Consider the following 16,826-nt stretch of genomic DNA (forward strand, 5'->3'; position numbering starts at 1 on the left):
AATTAAAATAATATCAGCACTGGCGTCATGTTCGTCTTTCATCATGTAAGCTCTTACGTATGTTGGTGGTCGTGATGGATTATGATTAACCTTAGCATCGTTGCTCCGTCCGTTATGGGTCGAGGTTGCTCCTCCTGTATTCGTGAAAGGTGGTTTAGGACAGTCTCCGACGAAATGATCTTCCCTCCACATCGATAACACGTATTCGTTTCTACACGACACTTGCTTCCTATTTGTCGGGCATTGCAAAGTTTCGAATAGTTGGTTGATCCGTTTTTCAAGTTCCATCAAATTGGGCTTGTCGTCATAGATTTGTGGATTCGAGGGTGAAATTTTCTCGAATAGTGACGCATTTTCGTTCTCTTTAGTGTCTTTCGTTTGCCGAGAATCTTTGACTAATTCAGTTAACATCGTATTTGCCATTCCTAATCGTTCCATCATCATATCTCTTGTGGTCTTCTATAGATTGGTCGTCAGAAATATCGTCATGGAAAACATCATTTTGGACGACGTCATCGTGAATGTTGCGCTTGTGAGCTTTGTTCGTGGCATCGTTAGTAACCTCGATAGTCGATATTTCGCATAACATATTCAATAAAGAAAACATAAATAACATGAGAAATGAATCCCTTTAACCCCGTTCCTACACTCACACTCATTTCATTTTAACTTAACATGATTTTAACATATTCTTTTTACTTATTCCTTAAAATTCTTGCTTAAAGCCTAATGAATTCTATTTCGTGCAAAACCCGTAAGGTTTAGCACTTATGGTCGCAGAACCTTGGCTCTGAATACCAAACTGTAACACCCCGACTTCTAGACACCATTAATTAGGTTAACTATCTTTAATTAGCAGCGGAAACTCTAATTTAGTCGGAGCGTCACTGCCGTATCTCCCTCGTGGAAAATACAAGGCGACATAACCTTTTTAAATTTACTGACTACTATTGAGTAACATTAATTATACTTCACTTCGATTAATTCTTAAATATTTACATCGAAATCTAAATGAACTTTAATAAATATTCCTAACATTGATTAAATATAAATATTAAAATCTAACTCAAATCATAAAATCAAACTTAGAGCTTAATTAATACATCCCTTTATTACTAATGACATAGTTATCTTTACTAAACATCGATCGTGAATTTGATGGTGCTATCCTCACTCTAAGGCATCCCATGATCTTCTTCGTACCTAAAACAAAAGCAACATCGTGAGCCGAGGCCCAGTAACATACTACCCTAACAACGTAAACTCATTTCAATTCATTTTATTTAATTTGCAAACAGGGAGAATAGAATATAGTAAATCACTTTCACAGAGCATCATAATAAAACATCATTTATAACTTGAAACTTTAGTAGTTCCCATTATCTTTCATAAAACCTTCATTTTACTTGGTAACTGACTAGTTAGTCTTGCGGGACGTCTCCCACCTTGCGATAGTCCTCAAGGAGCACTCTCCCTTGTTGGACATACGCCCGTACCTAAATAGTTTCTCTTTTAGCTTGCGGTAACCCTCAAGGAGCACTCTCCCTTGTTGGGTGTCCCGCGGTACGGCGGTACGTGCACGACCTAAAAATAGTAACCCCACTAACTGCCAGAACCTGTTACACTTTTATTTATCATGTTTCGTATCTTATTAATAACTCGTAAACATCATCTTATAAAATCATTCATAAACATATTTAAATATCATCATTCATAAAACACACTTCATAAATACATTTCATATCCCACAATCCAATAAAAACACATCATTATAAACATATTTCATAATCACATAAACACATTTTATAAGGGGATTGTGGGTGTTAGCAATAGATGTTACCTCAACCGTAGTTTATACGTCCCGTTCGATGGATCGTTCTTCCTGAGCTCCAAGGACCGAATATTCTTGTAATGTTATAAATTACCCAGTTAGTAATTATAAAAATAATAATAATCATAATTACTCCCTTTTGAAACAGTTTATATTTCATTTTAAACGTGATTCTTATTTAAGAGATCTTAGTGCATCTTTAAAAAAACTTTAGTATTTAAGTCACGTAACATTAGTCATTTTATTGCTTTTGGGCTTTTTAGAAAACAGTAAAAACTTGCCCAAAATTAATTAGGAAAGATAAAGTCAACCAAATCTTTAAATTTGGAAAAGTGGGTTTCAAACTTCCAACTTCCAACTTCCAAGACCACTCTTGGTCTCGGCTACAAAGAGGGCGAACGAAGAGGACAAGAGGAGGCGACTGGGCATGGCCCACGAACGACGGGAGCAGCGGTAGCAGAACACCGACAAAAGGGGCGACACTGGTGGTTGTTTGTGGGAAGCCTGGGACGGAGGTACACCGAGAAGAGAGGGAAAGGCAGGGGGTAAAATGCAATGAAGACCGAGAAGGGAAAAGGAGAAAGGCGGCAAGGGATTGTCGTGGGTGGTCTTTTTGGTGGTCTCACTTTAATTGGTGTTTCTTGTTGGGTGGTTTCCGGTGGTAAATGAAGGCCGAGAAAAGTGGCGGCTGCGATGGTGGTGGTTCAAGACCAAAATAGAGGAATGAGGTAAGAAAACTTCACAATTTCTAATGGTCATAATGGAATAAGATGTTGGTTTTGGTTGTGAATTGAATTGGTGAATCAGTAAGCTATTTATAGATTTTTGGAGGGATGCAAAACGTCATCTATGAGCTATTGTTAATGGTTTTGTCAGGAAACAATTGGCATAGAGAGAAGAAGGAGAATCAGTGGGCAATACCAGTAGAATTGAAATACAATGGATCTCATGGGTTGTGCGTTGGCTTGAATTGGTGAAGGAGGAAGTCAAAAGTTTGATTGTCTGGCATACCCCATGTTTGCCAAGTATGCTGGTACATACGATAAGGAAGAGGAAGAAGAAGACTTTGGTTCTTGTAGTTGTTGACTTGGACTTATAATAAGGGCAAATTTGTAATTTAAAAGCTTGGAGCTATTTTTGGAAACTACTAAAAATAGAAATGTTTAGCTAAAATTATTCTTTATGAAAATATCGTTAACGAAAAGTAAATAAATTTTCGTTTATAATTTATCGTTTAAAGTAAATCGTGAAAACGTTTAAAATAACGAAATTTGATTATTCGTAATTAAAACGAAAGCAAGCTAATAAATATTTTTAATTTTAATAAATCAAGTTTAAAAATTTCGGGATATTAAATACCCCTACAAAGAGTTATCTTCTACTGATACATAGAGAAAAAAAGGAGATGATAAAAAAAGTTATAAGTCGGAAAGGGTTTAACCAAAAGATATCATCACCCATACACACACAAAAATACACACGGACTGATGGAAGCAGATTAACTTCAGAGAAACAGAATACGTGAGAATAAATTAACTCATGAATTAACAAAGAAAACATTAAGAATAAGAAGAGTTTATCTCTTGAAAAAGCCAGTACTAAGAGTGTAATATGAAGAATTTGCCAAAAATTAAAAAACAGAACCTTAATCCCCAAAATAAAGGCACAATGAAGCTAAGCATGCAAATTCACACGAATATATAAATATTTAACTATTTTACCTATTTTCCTGATGGAAGTTATCATACTCTTTCTAAACTAGAGATGTTTGTCTTCTGTTTGTGATTCTCCACTACGAAATTAAGTGTAGCAGCTAAGAGAATTCCACCTTTAGCTAACCTCTTCTCCCGGATTTGCAGTCGCGAAAGAAAATATTCATCTATGACAAACAAAATGAAGTATACCAGTTTAGGATGCGAAACAGTGCAATATTTTTCGCTATCAAAGATGTAATATAGTGCCAAATACTTAGATTTTTCACATTCTCATATAGTCATACCGAAAAATACTATCTTCGTTCCACAATGAATGTTCTATCTACTTTTGTATACTCATCTAATCATCTTCTACTATTCTGAAAACATTGGGTGAAATATTGCTCAAAAGTTCCAGTTCTTAAACAAGGGAAGAATATAGAAATCCAAGAATCTATACCTTCAAGTATCTTCCTGGGCTAGTGTTCTTGTATGCGTATTACAAGAACACTATTTGCTATCCTCATAAATAAGGGATCCACCCATTGCTGTCTCAACCCACAAATCTTCTGCCAATTTCACACAATTGTACCAATCTGTCACGAAATTCAGTAAAAGAAAACAAAAACTAGATCAAATCGTCCTACAAAAATTAGATTAAATCAACAACTCTCAAACGAACTGGACAGAACAAATATTACACAGAACACATTTCCACAAATCACGATCGTGCATCTATGATTAAAACCCCAAAAAAATCATTTGGAAGTATCTTATACTTAACAAACCCAAAAAAAACCCAATCATTCGAACAGACCCTAAAAGAACTCAATCATTCGAACAAACCCTAAAAAAAACCAATCATTTCCCCCAAACAATTAACGAAATGGACCAAAAATAATAGGTATACACCAACATACAAAAAATTGCTAAATCAACTCCAGATCTGGCGATTTGAACCATACACAAACCCCAACACCACAGACATGTTAATTGACGAATAGATTAGAAATATACCTGTGCAATCGACGACGTTTCTTACGAATTGAGATAGCAAAGACAAACGAACTATAGGAGGAGATAGAGTCTGGATATAGCTTAGTTTTCCGAGCAGGGAATGACTTCGCCGGTTGTTTTTTCGAGTAGGGAACCACCAGTGAGAGGCGAGGAAATTAAATAGACTCTTGCTGGAGTACCACCGGTGACGGGCGAGACCCAGCGGCGACGACCACTGGTGAGAACCACCGGCAAGAAGCAGGGTAAGCCGAGAGAAGAAGAAGGGAGTACTGAGAGTACGTGGGATATTCGCTGCTATGAGGTTTGAGATAGAAATGTTTGGTCTGAGTTAAAGTTGCAGCGAAAAAAATTTACAAATATGTTATTGCAGGGGGCTTTTACCATGTACGCTGCAAAATAAAAGGCCTATTGCAGGGGGCTTTTATTATGTACGCTGCAACAACCCTTTAAAGGGTTTGACCTGCGTTGACCGACTGGTTGTTGAAGCGTATTAATACTTGTACGCTGCAACAAGGGGGTTGCAACAAGGGTTTTTTCTACTAGTGACTTAAAAATAAAATAAAATAAAATAAAAGAAATTATAGTATCTGGTAAAGCCATTTCCGGCCAATAAGTACTATGGAACGGATACGACTCTTCCCGTATTATAACTTAGAGCCCGACCTTTTTCCGCAAGTTCTAATTCCTAAGCTCAAATTACCTATACTTCACATTATTTCTAATAGTTCAAAAGCAGAGGATTAACAAAGAAACTGGAACTCCCAGCACACAGATCTCAAATGCATAACTATGCTTATAACTCTCAATCTCAAACTCATTCCTTGACAATTCCTCCCACGATCAAATAAGACTGTGATCACCCCCATAAGTTACGTTTAAGTACCACAATTCATTTCCAAACCCCAATTTCGAATAGACATTTCACGAGCCCAAATCCTCATTTAAATCTTCAATTCAATGCGCTGCTTCTAGTAATCATATTTACCAGAAATCTCAAGTCTTTGTTTAATACACTACCAAATTCATATCATTTCACTATCTAATAATGACTAAGGGAACTTGTTTTGAAACCAAGCCAAATTAGGATTAGTCCTTCAAAACCTCAGACATAATTCACTTCTTGCTCCAATATATGTTCATAACACTTACTTTTAATCCAACTCAGAATCACACCCCTTTAGATTGATCACTTGATGCATGACTTCTCGTAATTAAAACAAACAATAGTTTTGACTTTTGAGTTATCATTATTATTCCTCCATTTCATTGATCAAGTCTCACGACTATACATCTCCAATACATCATACACATAACAAACTAAATACCTCATGTCTAACAACTATGCTAATCAATCATCTTATTTCACTTTCCACTAAAACAAATAAAATTTTATTAACCGAAGAAACATCAAAACTTAAAATCTCCAATATTCTCAAATCACATTTCTTATAATCAAACTCAATTCCTTTAAAGATCAACTTAAATTCTCAACTACTATTTCGCAATACTCCTTAATTATAAACAAATCAATTGTTATAGACCAATCATATCCATTATTTATACTCTCATTATTATATCTATAACTCAAAGAATTCATATAGCCATCTTGGCCTTCCAATTCTATTCATTAATATAATATTACTCATTTGACAGCCCAATAGCTACAAATAGATCCTCATTCCTCAAGTAGTAACATGTCACATTTTCATCCAAAAACAATATATACTAACGTCCCAAAAAGAAAATTCATTATTCAAACTTTGAAGCTCAACTTTTTATAAAAGAAACACTCTCGCACAAATCCCAATCATACGCCAAGTTATGAAGATCATGGCGAACCTAAAAAAAATAGCCTTGGCTCTGATACCATTCTATAATACCCCGATTCTAGACCTTATTAAAATATTAGTTTAAAATAATAGAACTATTAAATCGAGTATAAAATTCGGCAGAGTTACCTTTGTAAATTAAACAAAACCCAAAAATGGAATATTTAAAATCCTATTACATTCGACAACACCAATAAACCTGTGTATTCTAAATACAAGCGGAAGCAATAACAGAGAATCGGAGTATCACCGCCTCATTTACCTAAGAGCAAATGCAAGGCTACAAACCTCAAGATCGATAAAGGAAAATTAAGATTACAAACCTCTTTGCGTTAACTAAATTAAAATTTGACAATTATATAGAACTTTTAAATCAAAATAATTGTTAGGAATCTACGATAGAAAACCATTTTTTGAAATACATTCACTTCTATTATTGTCGTTCTCACTCGAAGCAACCTTTGAAAATCAATAATCACTTCTATTATGGTCAATAATGGTCATCTGCTCACCATAATGAATGGGTCGTCGCAGGTTCAATCCCAAATGGGAGAACAACACAAACAACAAACAAGAAATATACACGTCAGCGAAAGCTAAGTACCACAACCCTTCCTTAATCAAACATTGAGAAAACTTATGTAAATATTTAAGTAGCAGAAAATAATACACCAATAAAGAGTACACATGAAAATCAAGACATCGTTCCAAAATAACTTTGAATAATATATAAAATATAAAACAAACTGAGTTATGTTAGTAGTTAAGTAAGTATTAGAGATTACTAATGGTTCTCTATTGAAGCTCTTATCCAAATCATATGTATATCTTACATTCCCAATTTCCTATAAGTCTCCATTCTAAGTAGATCCGGGAGCCCCTGACAATCTACTGACCAATAGATAGACCCAGGAGACCCTGACAGTCTACTTGAGATGTACCCGGGAGCCCCTGACAGTACATTCAATCTTCGTTGGCCAACTATTTTCATTAACCTCTAGTGTGCACACCCCCCAACTCTAACTTTTATTGTGACCCGGGAGTCCCTGAACAGTCACACTAGAGATGAGGAAGGTTTACCATCTTTTCACATACGGCGAAAATCAATCAATAAATCCCACAATCACCTTAAATCTTTTCTCCACTTCTCAACAAGTTCCTCCTCATAGTTTTCAACATAAATCTTTAATATACTTTAAGAAACCAAAGTGTTAGAGCTTTAGCTAACCACCCAATTATCCCACTTATCACTAACGTAAGATATGCAATTCATTAATAATTGATTTTATAAAATAACTCATGAATCTCAAATTCATCTATTAACATGCATAGAAAACCAACTAACATCAATAATAACACTAAAAATAGCACTAGTATCAATACTATCTACAATATGACATTAATAATAACAATAAAAATAATTAAAAAACAAGATCAAGGACAGCAACAATACTATTACAAATAATTATCATCATCAACAACGCCGACAATAACAAGACGAAGGCAGCAACAACAGTAGCTTTAAGAAGGGAGTATCTCCTAGCACACAACTCTGAATCAAGTTACTATTGAGCCTAAGTTCATCTAGACGAAGAGATGTACAATTCTTATTCAGAGAACAGGAGCTCAAAATGATCAGAAGATCGTCGAAATAAGAGAAACATAAACCGGTGCTGACACAACAGCAACGGTTAGTTTCAGAATGGCTCATCTCCTAAAATACTGCTCCAAATTGAGTGATTCTTGAGCCTAAATTTAATAACTCGAAGAGATCTACAATTTTTGTTTGGAAATAAGAACCTAAAAATGAATAAAAGACTGAGAAAACAGGACGACCAGAAGTTCGTGCTGAATGCAATTGCAACAGCGGCAACAAGAACATCGACACCAACAACAATTATAACACTAACAAATATAACCACAACAACAGCTCGAACATCCTTGATAACAACAAGAATTCCAACACTAACAACAATCAATTAAAAGAAGCAACAATATCAATTAAAATCAGTAGCAACATCATCAATAACAAAATCATGCATGACCACCCACAATTTGTTTTCAATCCATCCTTAACGAAAAGAAAAAAAAAAAGAAAAAAAGAAAATGGAAGGAGTGTGTCACCTCGGGATAGCAACGAGCAGAAGAGAAAAGGAACAAGAACACAAAAATCAACACCAACAAAGAAGGTATCACCTCCGAAAGTATTAGTAGCGCCGACGAATAAGGACGGCGCCTCTGTCAAGTGAAAGCACCGATGACACCAGATAAAGCCAAAAGAGAGAGAAGATTCAATAAGTTAGGGTTTACTCAATTTGGGGGTTTTGATCTTTATTCAATTCCAACTAATTGATGAAGGGAGTCTGAAATTACCGAACAAAGGAGTATGATCGAGTGAAGATCGTCGATGTTAGATGTGAGGAGAAGTGGTGGCTTGATAGGTGAATTTGGCGAGGGGCAACCAACGAACAGGAAAATGGAGAACCAATATTTTTGAAGATGAGTCAAGATGAAATGGTAAGGATCAATATTAGGAGATGCAATGTCGGTTAACACAAATATCTCACTTCATTTTTTTTCATTATTTTATATATATTTCGTTTTTCATATTTTTTTATTTATTTATTATTTTCTCAAATCGTTTGTTTGATTTTTTTTTTTTTTTTACCTATTAGAAATCTAAAATTTAATATCATACAAAGTATATGACTAATAAGTTCGTTTAGAATAATATTTTCATAAATAATAATTTCTTAAATATAATTAAGAATATAAAATGTTGGGGCATCACACTTGTAAGTGAAGATATCTAGCAATGAGATGGATTGAGATTGTTTATTTTACTTGCAATGTTTAAAACTCTGTTTATTTTATTTAGTCTAGAATACTACTACTATTTCTATTTTTTTAGTTAATGGATTCGTTTATTTGGTTTTGGTCTTTGTTTTGGTTTTGGCCTTTATGGTTCCAACTTGTAGAGGAGGCCATTAACTATTATTTAATTCTATTTTGGAAGTTAGTTAGTTCCGCTACGTAATTCTGGTACTAGCCTTAACCGTTATCACGGTGGCGGTAATACTTTAGTAATTTCTTTATTTGAGTTGGAAAATGGTTTTATAAAGACAAGGAATTATTAGGGTGTTACACCAAAAACACAAGTGCAATTGATGGATCATCATAGGGTTATTATGGAAAAATCCATGACCAAAAGACATGAAAGCACGTAATCAACAAAATCTGAGTACTATAAGCTAAAACAAAGCCTATAACTAAACATGCTTCACTCCAAAGTACAATAATGAATCCACATGCAAAAGCCACAAGACTCGACTCTCGACACGACCTTGACTTTATAATTAAATTAGAAGAAGCATCAAACGAGTTTTCTTTCTCCTAGGTCCAACTAGAACAGTGTTGGGGGCCAACCAAACAGTAAGAATATAATAATAACTCGTGTCACCCTATGTGACGGAATCCCCTGCGCATAAAATATTAATACAACGTCTTTTATCACTGTCAGAAGCAACGACCCTGCGGCCAAGTACTCCACCCATTGTTGATACTCAAGGTGCATGCGTTCCAAGAGCTTTGAATCTTGTTCAATTTACTTTACGTTTATTAATATTTTATTCAAAGGCCGACAGACACAATCAAATAAAACAATAATCAATTAAATAACCAAAGAACACTTCTTTTATAATCCTTTAGGACTTGTAATCAAAGAACACTTGAATTCAATTAATTACTATTTTGTTCATTCTCAGTATGATTCTACATATGAGTCCACAACATGATGGCATGTTAACACGAGGGCTGTGCACTAGGAACAAATAAATCATAATTCCTTTCTCCTTCTCAACATGATTAATTATATTAACATGTGAGTTCCCAACATGACCAAATGTACGTGAGGGTTGTGCAACGAGGCACGAATAAACTTAGGCTCCTTGAATGCTAGAAATTTACGCACTTTATCATAAATAAACTTCTCATAACATGCTTGACCTTATATACAAAACATGAATAAACCTCCTTGCATGAGTATAAACAATACATGCATAAATCATACTTGGACAGCATGCTTGCTATTTAAATTCAACAAACATAAACCATACTATTATGTTTGCTTACATAATCAAACATGAATCAATAATCCAAGTAATCATGAATCACTGCATCATAAACATAACATGTATTCACATGAATAATTTGGGATGCCCTAGACTTGTACGTATTTGATCATATTGGTTATGATCAAACGACATATCGGTTCTCTGGACATGACCTATATGGCTATATAGATCGATTCTGGTCTAGACGTGATTTGTACATGTCAGTTATGATCTAGATTTATCGGTTTTGATCTGGACATATTGTAGACACCTACTTTTGTCCCCATTCCCGAAAGGGAAAGGTTCGATGATGAAAGCGTAAATCTCCACTTGACAACGCATCTCCTATAAAATAACGAATCTCAATTCCCCTTTTCATTTCACCCGAAACCTGCTATTTATGGAAACCTGCTAAGAATAGTAACTGCCGTAAAGGGTAGTTGCTAAAAGTCGTAAAAAGATAGAAACCTGTCAGAATTAGGTGTTGCACTCCAACATAAATCCTAAAAGAGATAGAAATTGTAAAAGGAATTCTATTCCTATCGCAGTTCGACAAAAGAGTTAACGTATTAATTAAACTCATAACGAACCTAGAGTTCGTAAAGGGCCCAGACGCATTCCGTCGTAAATTGATACGCACCAAATAACTCGGATTAAGTCTCTTAATGAACTCCGTACTCTAGAGTCCAATCTGACAAAGAATTCTGCCAGACCCTATTTTCAACGCCCAGCCCTGGGCGCCGAAATCTTTGACGCCCAGAGCTGGGCGCCGAAAATACCTGGGACGGATTCTTTTCCTAATCCGTTTCGTATTCAAATTCCTGAAAAACTATCTTTCTACGCCACTTTTTCCTATAAATAGACCCCTAAGTTCGACGTGAAAAGAACACACACAACACACAATTCATATTCCGAGTATTGACTCCAACCCTTAGCCTAAGCCTCACGCTGCGAAATTGTTCACGCGTTCTGTCGCAATCGATCCATAAATCGAACAGAACGTATCCTGTCCCATAATTGAGATTCGTTAAATAAAAATGAGAAATAGCAAAGTCAAAGTGGTTAGTTTTCTGAGAACCGTGACGCACCTCTCAAGGGTGCGTCGTAATATGTCCCTTTTCGATGATTTAATTGCTTTCCTCGCCCTTTTTATGAACTGTTAAACTAACTAAATCTGATTGTTCTACCACGCCTAACAAATATAATATTTTTGGGGAAATTGGATTATCATGCTAGGTCCCTTAATGCAATCTAAATCAGATAATCGCGATCGATCTAGTATTATATGTTGCATATTGCTAAAATCAACTCAGATTAGCTTAATAGTTAACGCATGTCCCTTCAATTATTTATGTTGAGCTAGTAAGGATATCCTGCCTCTGGAGTTATCGACGAGCGAGTACTCCTCTCGGTAGTCACAGTCCCCCGAACCCTCAATCTCTACCTTGCGGGTGTATGTTGAGAGATCCCCACACCAGGGATCACAAGGGAACCTACGGCCGTCGTGGTCAAACATAATTGCACTCCCTTTATGTCACGATAACCGGGTTTTGTCAGTTTTTCTCATTGTCGTTAAAAACTGAATGGCGACTCCTATATTACTAGTCAATTGGGTGTATACTCACAGGAAATCCAATTACACTTGATTGAATAAAAGAATCGTCACACCCACGAGGGACGAGGTCACGCATTAGCCTCGCGCTTTTTCGACCCCCTCACACATATCGGTTCTAATCTGCAAATGATCTGCACAGATCGATTCTGATCTGCACATGACCTATTCAAATCGGTTCTGATCTAGACATGATACATACAAATCATTTATGATTTGAACATGATCTGGTCATAACGATTCTGACTGAATATGTAACACCCCCAAAATTTAGACCTTTATATAATCAAAAGCCCTATTTTTATTTCATAAAAAAATCGTCCAAGCCTTGGGAGTGTCACTGCTACATTTATTCTCCATAGAAAATAAATGCAAAGCAACAAAATAATTTAAAATCATTAAAGTCAAAATTAACTAAGTGGTCTAAAAGGTGGCCAATAAAATGTTACAACAAATCCCTATAAAATAAATAACAAAACCCAACTTAAACTGAAATAGAAATTGTCTCTTGATTAGGTGGTTATTCTAAGCGTTTCTTCACTCATATCCAAGTACATTTACCAACCTACAAAAATAAATAGAAAAGAAACAAGAGAGACGAACTCCCAAAAATCAGATAAACTGAGTAATTCCAACTCCATCCCGTAAAATAAATAATTTTAGTTTTAAAAACGTTTTGAGTATATAAAATAAGTAACTAAACAACAAGTACCAATTTAATAATTCCATCATTAAACTTATCACATAAGATCAATATTAATTAAGTTAGGGAAAGAGAACGCTAAGGGTCGCGCGTAACCCTTGAGAATGGCCAAAGTAAGATGAGTACAGAATGTCCCTAGTGTGCACACCCCTCACTAATTGACTATGGGTCTCCACGGCCGTGCACCAATAGAATTAGGAGGAAGACTAAGCATAAAGTTTAATACAGAATAATAGAAACCTACTAGAAGTCTACCGGGTCTCCACTAAAGTGCACCGATAGAACAACATCTAGAAGGGCAACATGTTCCTAACCCTTACGGGTTTTTCCCTCTTAGATTACACTTTAAGTTCTTAGTATTTTAATAAGGTCAATCGGAACACACCACACCTAAAATAAATAAACCACAAAACCAACGAGGACTAATCATCATTTTAGTCATTCGTGATAACCCACTTATCTCCAAGTACAAACTACTTCGTGTCATCCATTACCATTAATAAACATTTCCAAAAATTTATGTCCAAGACTATACAATACCAATACTTCAGACCGTAAGACATAAATCAAGGATTGTATTCGTAAAACTAAGTATAATAGTCAAAATCATACTCTCATAGTAGTACTACTACTGAATATATATGCCTATTAATTCAAAACATGTAGTTCATCATGTATATACAACACTGTAGTTCATCATGTATATACAACACTGTAGTTCATCATATATATACAACACTGTAGTTCATCATATAATCGAATCACCCATGAGAAGGTAGAAGAAGAATTCAAAGACGGGGATTAGATGTTGCTACGTATTGTAAACTGGAACCCGCAATTGTTGTGGTGATTGTATAGTGGAGCTTTATGAATATTGTTAAAGGAAGAGGAGCAATTATAGAATTTCACCATGAAGACGAGAGAAATGAATTGTTCAAGAGTAAGAAATGTGCAATCAGCAAGGCAAACTGGTAAAGTGCAAGTATTTATACGCTATGTTAGATTTAGGGTTTCACTAGTTTATTTTAAATGAATAATTTATAAAAATCAATTTTGAAACACCAAAAGGTTAAAATTGTTAACTCGATTAACTAAAATAAGAAAAGCCGATATTAGAAACTAAAAATATCCAATAAAATACTCGATAATTTGGGGTATTACAGAACATGTCGGTTCAGATCTAGAAAACAACATTTTTATTATTAAAGCAATAATAGTAATAAAATAATAGAAATAATAATAATGCTATAAATATAAACTAATAATAATAAACCAATAACAATAATAATAATAATAATCTGATATGAATTTATTTTTTCTGATCCGATCTGATCTGAACTTATTTTTTCTGATATGATATGATCTGAACTTATTTTTTCTGATATGATATGATCTGATATGACTGATCTGATTAAATCTGAAATAAGTAATAAGATCTGAAATAAGGTGAACTAAATAGGGCCTAAGTTGTTAGGTTATGATACATATGACAATTCATAAATCATGCGGAAAAACCATAAAGCCAGGAAAGCATATTATTTTCACATAATCATTTAGCATAGAATAGATGCATACATGTTGTAGCGTGCCTTCCCTAGCTGCGCCCGAACCGAACAAGAACAAGTCTTTAGGACTCCAAATGTCGTCCCTCCGTAGATAGTCCACAGTACGTCCGGATCCGCCTTAAGCTTGACCAACTAGGATCGCCCTTAAGGTACTTAGAATTTTCGGCTATTGTAGGCAATTATATGACTGAATTTTTGCTCTCAAAAATCACTTTGAATACTTGAATACTCGATATAAATTATGAGCCCTTAACTCATATTTATAGACCATGGAATAAGTAATCGAATCCTACTAGGATACGAATTAATTAAATTAGAATCCTAGTAGAATTCTTATTTAATTAATTTATCTTTTAGGATTAGGAATTTTAATCATTAAACAAATCCTATACTCTTTAGGTTTCGTATGTGAACACAAACTCTACAAGAGCATGACCCGCAAGCGTGTAGGCCATGCCCGCGCACAGCCCACACGGCCGCTCGGCCCACGCGAGCTACAAGCCCACGCGAGCAGCAGCAATGCTCGCAGCCCATTGCTGCGCGCGCTGCCATGGCCTGCTGGGCCTGGCCTTGCGCTGGGCCTGGCGTGGCCTTGGCTGTTCGTGTGGCGCGCTTGGCTTGCTGGGCGATGGCCTGGCTTCGTGCTGGGCCCTCGTCCGGCAGGCCTCGTCCGATGCTTATTCGTACGGTACGCTTCCGATTAAATTCCCGGTTCCGGAATTCATTTCCGATACGAACAATATTTAATATTTCCGATTCCGGAATCAATTTCCGTTTCGAACAAATATTTAATATTTCCGTTTCCGGAATTATTTTCCGATTCCGATAATATTTCCGATTCTGACAATATTTCCGTTTCCGGCAATATTTCCGATTCCGGCAATATTTCCATTTCCGATAATATTTTCCGATACGTACCATGTTTCCGTTTCCGGCAACATCTACGACTTGGATAATATTTATATTTCCGATACGATCCATATTTCCGTTTCCGGCAATATCATCGTTTCCGGAGTATTCATTTCTTGCCTGTGACGATCTCAGCTCCCACTGAAACCAAGATCCGTCGATTCCGAATATCCATAGATGGAGTATTTAATGCCATTAAATACTTGATCCGTTTACGTACTATTTGTGTGACCCTACGGGTTCAGTCAAGAGTAAGCTGTGGATTAATATCATTAATTCCACTTGAACTGAAGCGGCCTCTAGCTAGGCATTCAGCTCACTTGATCTCACTGAATTATTAACTTGTTAATTAATACTGAACCGCACTTATTAGACTTAACATAGAATGCATACTTGGACCAAGGACATTATTTCCTTCAGTCTCCCACTTGTCCTTAGGGACAAGTGTGCATTTCCTAATTCCTTTGTCGCTCGATGCTTGCTCTTGAACATAAGGTAAGAGTTGTCATCCTTATTATGTCCAGAGGTGTTCCTCGGTTTCAGAGTTCAACTGATCAAATAAACAGATAATCATAGCCTATGATTCATCCGAGCACGACCATGCATTTCACAGTTTCTAGCTCTCCGAGTGGCCTTGTACAACTTTTAAGCATCTCATCCCGATTTATGGGAGGACAATCCCAATCTTGCGATCTTGAGATTAGACTTCGTTTGATAGGTGATTACCTGAGCGTTGCCTTTATAGCCTCCTTTTACGGTGCGACGGTTGGTCAACGTCAAAGCAACCAGTTCTCAAACAAGTAATCTCAAATCACTCAGGTATTGAGGATTTAGTGTCTAATAATTTTAATGAAATTTACTTATGACAGATTTTCATCTCTTACAGTAAAGTTTCATAGGTCTTGTCCGATACTAGTCTTCCCAAAGTAAGTGTCTATGCAAATGATTATGACATTGCCATGTCCACATAGTTCAAGAAACAGAACTACTAGTCATCTTGCATTCTAGTCGTCTAACGTTTTCTATTCGTCCAATTTTATAGAAAACTCCGACTAGGGACCATTTTCAACCTTTGACATTCAAGTTCACTTGATAGACATTTCTTAGTCACAGGACTGGTCCTGACAGTCTATCTTGAATATATATCGTCAAATTTGAAGGGACTCATCATTTAATACTAAACCAAGATTAAATGGAATATGAAAATACATTTAATATATGATAAATGTTCAACCCTAATGTTCTACAGCCATGGGCCTCGAACCCATCCTTAAAACAGTTCATGGAAATCAAAGCTATGCTTTATTTCCAGTGCCACAATGTGAGTGTTGTTTCTCACTTGTTGCATAGGTTTAGTTATCATGCTTTGCCAATCTTAATATCTTTTCATCGAATGTTCTTCGAGATATGATGATAAGATCTTTTGAGTGTGTTTATTTTGTGATCTATTCCTTCTAGCTACAAGAGTAGTTCTACGCATTTTGCAATGAAGAACCATCAAGTCAGAAGACATATGATCTACCCAAGTTTAGTGAAGAACTCTTTAACATAAAC

General features: G+C 35.7%; 1 long non-coding RNA gene across 1 annotated transcript; it reads right to left on the bottom strand.

Annotated features, from left to right (window-relative positions):
- Nucleotides 1–955: 955 nt before the first annotated feature.
- LOC130467990 (uncharacterized) lies at nucleotides 956–8,954 on the bottom strand. Its single transcript, XR_008928206.1, has 4 exons — nucleotides 8,496–8,954; nucleotides 3,986–4,121; nucleotides 3,553–3,710; nucleotides 956–1,203 (listed from the first exon to the last, which is right to left on the bottom strand). It is a non-coding gene; the product is annotated as an uncharacterized lncRNA (long non-coding RNA).
- Between the last annotated feature and the right edge of the window lie 7,872 nt (nucleotides 8,955–16,826).

This window comes from Spinacia oleracea, chromosome 1 (assembly GCF_020520425.1).
Source record: "Spinacia oleracea cultivar Varoflay chromosome 1, BTI_SOV_V1, whole genome shotgun sequence".
Lineage (NCBI taxonomy): Eukaryota > Viridiplantae > Streptophyta > Magnoliopsida > Caryophyllales > Amaranthaceae > Spinacia > Spinacia oleracea.